This window comes from Chinchilla lanigera, unplaced genomic scaffold (genome assembly GCF_000276665.1).
Source record: "Chinchilla lanigera isolate Chin_1 unplaced genomic scaffold, ChiLan1.0 scaffold00021, whole genome shotgun sequence".
Taxonomy (NCBI): Eukaryota; Metazoa; Chordata; class Mammalia; order Rodentia; family Chinchillidae; genus Chinchilla; species Chinchilla lanigera.
In genome coordinates this window covers 9,673,022-9,680,812 of record NW_004955422.1, presented here as the reverse complement: position 1 = coordinate 9,680,812, position 7,791 = coordinate 9,673,022, and the positions used below count along the sequence as shown (strand labels likewise).

At 37.7% G+C, this 7,791-nt stretch overlaps 1 pseudogene; it reads right to left on the bottom strand.

Moving 5' to 3' along the window:
* Positions 1-2,164: 2,164 nt before the first annotated feature.
* LOC102009396 lies at positions 2,165-4,526 on the bottom strand (annotated as a pseudogene).
* Positions 4,527-7,791: the final 3,265 nt, after the last annotated feature.

The following is a 7,791-nucleotide window of genomic DNA, read 5'->3' as shown; positions in this document are numbered from 1 at the left end:
GAGGTGACATTGAATGGTAATTTTTCAGGAAGTTTTGTATTTAATATTATTCAGGCTCAAATCTATATTCTAATGCTTGTTAATTTTGTAAGCTTGGACACTTCTTTAAGTCTCATATATTAAATAGATATAAAATACCACCTACTTCTTAGGACTGTTAGAAGAACTAAAGTGCATAGTGCAAAGGAAGTCTCTCTTTCAGGATGCAACATATATATAGTAAGTACATAAATCATGTTTTAAACTACATGCTATAATATGACTATTGTAATGGTTGCTACATTGTGTCAACTTGAGAAGTTTAGAAGCTTAACTAAGTGACTTAGCTGTTTTACATCCTAGGGTGTACAGAATATGCCCTAGGGCAGCTGTTTACAGCATAGGATGTTGTGATGGCTGATTCATTGTGTCAATATGAGAAGTTTAGAAGTTTAACTAAGTGCCTCAGCAGGTGGCCTGGGTTCTCACTTTGTAAACATCCTTAGCCTGTGCAAGAGAAAGGCAGGAGGATGGTGTGAGTGCTACACCCACCCTATGAAGGGTAGCCTGCCTACATTATAAAGGAGGAAAAGAGGCTCCCTTTCCCCACTTTTTTGCTCTTGTTGCTTTTGATGTCTTCTGCTATCTTGAATGGCATGCCACCTTGCCTTGGAGCCAGCTGATTACAGATTGAAACCTCCATAAACTGTGAGCTGAATAAACCTTCCTTAATTTTGGGCATCAGGTTTTTTATCTCAGCAATGGGAGAACAATAACTAACACAGTTATCAGCATGTATTGGGTATTATTTAAAAAGAAAAATCGTCTACTATAGTTTTTCATCTTTGTACTTCTAGTACCAAAGCACAGAACATAGGATACAGTAGGCATCTAAAAGTTTTGGTTAAATGAACCCACAGGCCATTTTGTCCTCTAAATTTTTGGGCAATTTTTTGAGTTCAGTTTTTTTTTTTTTTTTTTTGTGAGCCAGTGTCTCGCTGTGTAATGTAGGCTGGCCTGGTGCTGTGTCCACTCTGTAGCCCAGGATGATCTGGAACTTGTAGCTATCTTCCTGCCTCAGCCTCCAAAATGCTGGGATTACAGGCATGTACTACCATGCTCAGCTTAGTTTTTTTTTTTTTTTTTTTTTTAAATTGAAGCAGTTGCAAGTACTTTAATGTTATTAAAAACAGATTAACAGGCAGAGAAATGGACAAGAAAATATATGGAATATACAAAACAATTACATTAAATCAAGTACACTATTAGATGCATTGGCCATAGTGAATTATAATAGCAATTTTCTTCCTCTTAGGTTCATAACTATACATAGACTAGTTGCTTAGAATTTTGCATAATTGTTGTCCATTAGTGTTTCTTTTTTCTTAAATAAGTCATAACAGTACTTCCTTTAATACCTTAAACTATACTGAGTGCTTGTTTTCCAGTAAATTAATGCTATAGACTTATAAATAATACCAGAAAGGAGAAAGAGAGAAGGACTGTAGATTGCTAGGGGGAATCTTTGTTTATTTTCCTCGCTTATCATAAAACCAACTGCAACATCTTGTCTCTTTGCTCTTTAATTTACATTTAGAGGAATATAGAGAACAATTAATCTCATATAATCTTCCATTTTAAATTAGTCCCAAATTTGAAAAACATACACTAAAGTTGAAATACTAGGCGGACAGGCATTGAGTTACCCATCACCATTTAAAATACATGACATGTTTTTACGATCTTCCTTGTGTACTTTTGAAAAGAGATACAGAGAGGAAACAAAAAAGAAAAAAGAAAAAACAAGAAAAGATAGACTCCCAGCTCCAGATTTCCCAAATGAAGGGCACTCTGTTTCCCAAGGTCAGAACTGCCACTTCATGTGTATAAGATAGTGCTTGCTTTCCTGCCTAATAGCTTTTCCACTTTCGCTTTTGAATCTCTTGGGAAATGTTATTCAGCGTCAAGATGTGGCTTGGATGAGTGAGCAGTGTTAGCATCAACTGTACTCAACAGAAGACAGAGGGGCTGGAGTTAACTTGCAGCAAATAACAGGGGAAAAAAAGAAATGCAGACCTACAATAGTATCAACATATATTAATAGGCCAAGGTCAAAGTTGACCCAACCCATGTAGATTTCTTCAAGGCTGAGAGTACACAAAGAAAGGAATGATTTTATTGAGACTCATAGCCCATGGGAGTAAGGTTCATCAGGGCAGAATTCATAACCTGTGGCAGGGCATCCAGTAATACCAACTGGTTGGCCAAATCCAGCCATTCCAAGACTGCCGGGGAATGAATGCTGTACAATTACTTCTCTGTTCTAAAGGTAATAGGAATTGAAGAAATCTGAATTGATGGCTCCTTTAGTGGTAATTAATCCATGTAAGATGTAGAAAAAGGTAGGTCTTTTGAGACTATCTCCTTCATAGATATATGACTCAATTCAATCATCACAAGTACTGCTTACTCTTACCCTTCTGACGACTCTACCCTACCCAGCCACTGAGAGTTATACCAGCAAAACTTTTCCTTCCAAATTTTTTTAGCCAATTCGCCATCATATTCTGCTATAATATCTAGTGTAGTATCACCAACCTTTCAGATTTCATTATCGATGAGATATGCTGGAGATTGTGTTTCCTTGATTATGACATCTCTAGCAGCTTGGTGGAAAACCATCTGGTAGAAAACCCAAGTTACTGACAAACAAATTCATCTTGTTGAGTATTTAGCAATTCAGTAAGAGCTGGGATTATCCCAGATTTAGCAAGCAAGCAGCACAAGAGCTATCCATAGATATAGTTCCAGGCATTATAACCACTTCCAAAACAAGGGCATTTTCTCCAGTGCCTGGTTTTAGTTTAATCCTTGAGGTATGGAACGAACTTGCACTCCTTAAGAACCTGCTCCCAGTCCAAGTCTGGGTTGGTCAGATTTGCCAGAGTTCCCAAACATTCAGCCACAAACTTCTCATCTTCTTCAGCAGTAACCTGGGCTGTAAGGTGCCCAACATTATCAATAAACACATTTTCAGTTGATCCAGCTTACTGGGAAATGTTACTGGTCAATTTTATTAACAATGGATCCTTGAATTTTAGAGTTCTTTTCATGAGCACCTTCAAACCATTTCCTTCACGTATCAGCTATCCATTCCTTTCATTAGTAGCAAGATTAATGCAGAGAGAAATGAGTTTGAAATAGATGTACTCATGTGGACATTCAAAGAGCATATTTATTAATGGTGTATAGTCAGTGCGTGCAGACACTGGCTTAAAGTGATCACAGTGTAGTACAGTACACATATTGTAGTAAAATAGACATATTGCTATTTGCTGGTAATTTTCATTGCCTAGGACTGCAGAGAGTTTTGGAAGAAGTCCAATTTATACCATTTTATTTCTCAGCCCTGTGTCGAAGGTCAGGTTTAGTAAAAACCAGAGAATGATATTCAGTAAATCTTTATGTTCACATGGTATCAGTTTTAACCAGTTTTTCAACAATATCCACTGCCACAGCATAATTCCTATTCACTGTAAAAATGCGGAGATTCTTTAAAAACATTACAACTAGGATAAGCCCCTCAAAAGTGTTCTGATCAACAGTTTTCACCCACATGAGCTATATTCTTATTCCTCATCTTCAGTTTCATATGAATATCCCAAGCCAGATTCAGAAACAAATAAAGAGCAACTTGCAGTAGCTGTGGCTGTTTTATGACAAGCTCCTGGTACTTTGTAAAGATTTTTTTTTGGTAATCCTTTTCAAGGTTTGGATTTCAAGGTCTTCAACAACAGCCTTCTTCTCAGAAAATCCTTCTCGCTAAAGCTTGTGTCTTTTAAACTCGCCATCAATGATATTCATATACCGAAGTCCAGTGTTATAAAGAGTGATTGCTCCAAGAAACGGAGAAAAATTGGAAAAGCAAATAAAAAAGATCTAGGCTATGTTTGTAGCTAATGCAAGTCTCTAATTCCAATCTTCTCTCAGGCCTTTTCCTAGTGCATGGAAGGCATTTTCATTTAGTAGTAGTTCTTCCACGTTATCGGGATTTCCAGCAAGCTGCGGGATTAAATCAGAACTGAACCTTGTCCGGAATATTTTCACACAATAACTCACTGTATTTATCCATGTCATTAATGCTGGCAACTTTGTCAATCTCTGTCCCTTCAAAAGGAAGTGTATCTTTGGTTTGCTTGATTTTTCTTTTTTTCTTTTCCTGACCGTAAATCACGGTGGTTCCGCAGATAGTACAACAGCTGTTCTACTGCACTTCCTTTTGAAGGATGAATAAGTCTACATTCCTCAACCACCTTCCGTGCCAGGGAAGTTATATTTGGGTTGGCACTGAGACCCTCAAGGCTAGTGATTTTATTATTATTATTATTTTTTGCATTCCTGTGGTTCTCCCAACTTGGCATGGCCCATTTCTCCAAGAATGGTAGCTTCCATTTTGTATTGGACAATAAGTACTTTTTCCAGTGGCTGTACACCAACATTACCTTCTTTAACTTTCCTTTTGAGGATCCAGCATCCTCCCCTTGCATGGCAGTGGTGGTGGCTGAGAAGCAGGAGGGTTACTTCCAGAGATGCTCATCAAGCATCCACACCCAAGGCGACCACACACTCCTGAGGCCAGCAAAGCCCGGGCAGCAGAGACTTTGTGGTTACCATGGTGAGGCTGCAGCTCTTCCCATAGCAACAGCACCGACATCTGCGACCTCTGCAGGGTCCTCCTAAGGCCCCCTGCAGATCTTTGGAGAGTCTTAATAGGTTTTTCCCTTTCACCTACTGTCTTAAAAAAAAATCAAGAAATTTTACCTATTGCTTTCCCCCAAATTTGTTATTCATTGCATATTCTAAAGTTATTTGACACAACCTCGAATGTATGAATTTTTTCAAGCTAAATTATTGTTAACACCAAAAATCATATTGTTGGAGAGTCTCTGCTTTCTGCTTAGATGTTAGATCTCCAAATTGCTATTTACAGGATTGTGATGACACTCCTTGTGAAGGCTGGTCTTTTATTTTTTTCTTTGGCTGAGTTACCCATCACGAGTCTATCTGCGGAATATTGACCTCTCCATCCAGACATGCTCTGTTATCTTGTTTCCTTTGTTGATGGAAACATATCATTTTTCAATATTACTTTGAAGCTGAGAAATTCAAAGATGCATATGGATTTCAGGAGTGAGGGACATAAGTGCCATCTGCTTATCCTCCCAGGTTTGTTGCTGCTGAAGGGGGAGAGCAGCACGTTTTCTGTTTGCCCATTATAAGAAAAGTGATTGGGGAGTTTTCAGAAAGGAATGGAGTTATCGTATCATGGGTATATGCTGTTCACACAGAGATGCTATAGTTCTCAAGTTATCCGTTTTAGTATTGTGTTTCAATAAAGCAGAAATATTGAGAGAACCCTAATCTTGTCAGAAGAAAGCTTGACTTTGCTATCTACAGTATTCGTCTAAAAAAAAAGGATGAGAAGCATAGAAAATCTAAATGAATCCACAGTGAGAAATCTGTAGTGTGAATCCCTACTTTAAAAAATATCCTCGTGTTTATCAGTGTTTCTGCTAGCTACTCTGTGCAGACTTCTTTTTCTTTATATTCACAAACCACATGGGAAGAAAGCTTCAAAGTTGGAAATGGGAAGGTTATGTTAAGTATTAGAAAGACAACCCTGGATAAGCAAATTTTAAAAATGTGAGCAGTTGGACAAATGATCTGAATAGACACTTCTCATTGGCCATCCAGCCAATGCATCCATGAAAAATGCTCAGTATCATTAGACATCAGAGAAATGGAAATCAAAACAACCACCCCTGTAAGAATGGCTATTCAAAAAGAAACAAGAAATTAAAAATGCTGGTGAGGCGTTATTGGTTCTCTGAAAAATAAGTTGAATGATTAGAAAATTATTGACAAAATGAGCCGATGAAGATAAAAATTGCTATTGAGTTAGATGTACAAAGGCTCAGAGGATTAGAAAAAATGATAAAAACATGGAAAAGATGCTTTATTTGTTTAACACATAGCTTCAATCTCTTTCTTTAAAGAAATCAAAACTAAATCTTAGATGATGCATTGTGTTCAGGAAAGAAAACAAAATAATCTATGTATTCATATTTTCAAAGAAACACTTTGTGAACAGAGAGATTGGAGAATGAAAGTACATTTATATGTTTTACAATAAAAACATCAAGTTGTATATGTGTAATTTGGAGAGTTTGCTTTATTCCATGCTTTCAAATACTTGACTCTCTGCAGGTATCAGCTGAGCAGGAGCAGAGAGTATTTATTGTGATCAAAAGCATTATAGGACTAAAGATAGAAGTGTGACTGAGAGAGGAAGAAGAGTTGATGAGGTCAGAGTGACTTCCTGAGGCCTGCTTCTTTTTCCCTCTGAAATGAAATCACTGGACCTAATAAATCTCTTTGTTCTTTCTATTTTTCATATTTTGCACTTATTCATTTCAAATTAGCAAAAAGTAATGACCTTTTTATTGTATTCTTTAATGGCTCTATACATCTATTGGCTACAATTTTTGAACATTGTATTGGTCCTAGAATATATATTTGAGTGTATCCTATTTTCTTGTTAACTATTCAATAGATACATGTCTGGAGGAGAAATCCAGGTTGGGTTCAGAGCATGTTACCACTTGCTTAAGAACTTCCCAGAACCCATCCTTAAATACAGGGCATCATGAACATTTCTTGTATGTGTTTGAGTTTATGCCTGATCAGACCTCTACAGATCATTTCAACCTGAATCTATGCACTTCTGCTACTGAACCAGTTTTATTTCCCCCCAGATCAAAGTGCTATGCTCCCATGGCTTCACATATGTGGTATTCTCTGTCTAGATTGCTCTTCATCTCTTTTGTCCTAGTTAACTCCTCCATGTCCATAGAAACTCAGGGCTAATGCTGTTTTCTTCAGGAAGTAGTACTTGATTACCCCAAACCAGATACTCCATCCATGTATTCCTTAAGCTTACCTCCAACATTTTAATATCCTATTACTTGTCTCTTCCACTAAGATGAACCCTCCTTGAAGAAAAGGTTTGCATCCATTCATGTTTGTCCCAGCATCTGGAAAAGATGGAGGTACAGCTTCCAACACAAGGAACTCATTCAAAAAATATTTGATCAACTGGACTGCTACAAACACAGATATTTGTAACTGGACTTGAAAAGAAGCATCTAAACTGTCTACCTGAAGACCTTCATTTACACATGAAGAAATTGAAGTCTGATGAATTCTCCCTTTTGCCCAATGGCTGTTACTAGCACTGGAAGCCACAATTTGCTTTTGCTTTATCTCACCCTTACCCCTTTTGCCTGAGGTCCCCAAATTCAAGTGGATCTGTCTTACAAGTTCACAGGAGAATTGATTAGGAGAAGAGATAACAGCTGTCATTATGAGCAGGAGACCTGGAATGTGTGCCTATGCTCAGGTTCCAAAAGTGAATAGAAGCTAAGGTCTATTCAGTAAGGTTTCCCCCTACTTACTGATAAGTATTCTTTTTCCTAGGCCCCACAATAGTTATTCATCACAGGCCACAACTGAAGTACACTCCTTGATGCTTCTCTTCAGAGTCTCAGCCAGCAGTCACTTTTTCGGGAGACTGGGATCCTTTTAAGATACAGCCCATTAGCACTTGAACATCGACATGTGAATCAAAACCCTGCAGATGTTGATTACCAGGTAACATCCAGGTTATTTCAAACTTAAGGATTTTAACTCTGACTATCCAACTGTGTCCTAGTCCTGAACAAAAAGCTGTGAAAAGGTTTATGACAGCGAGTA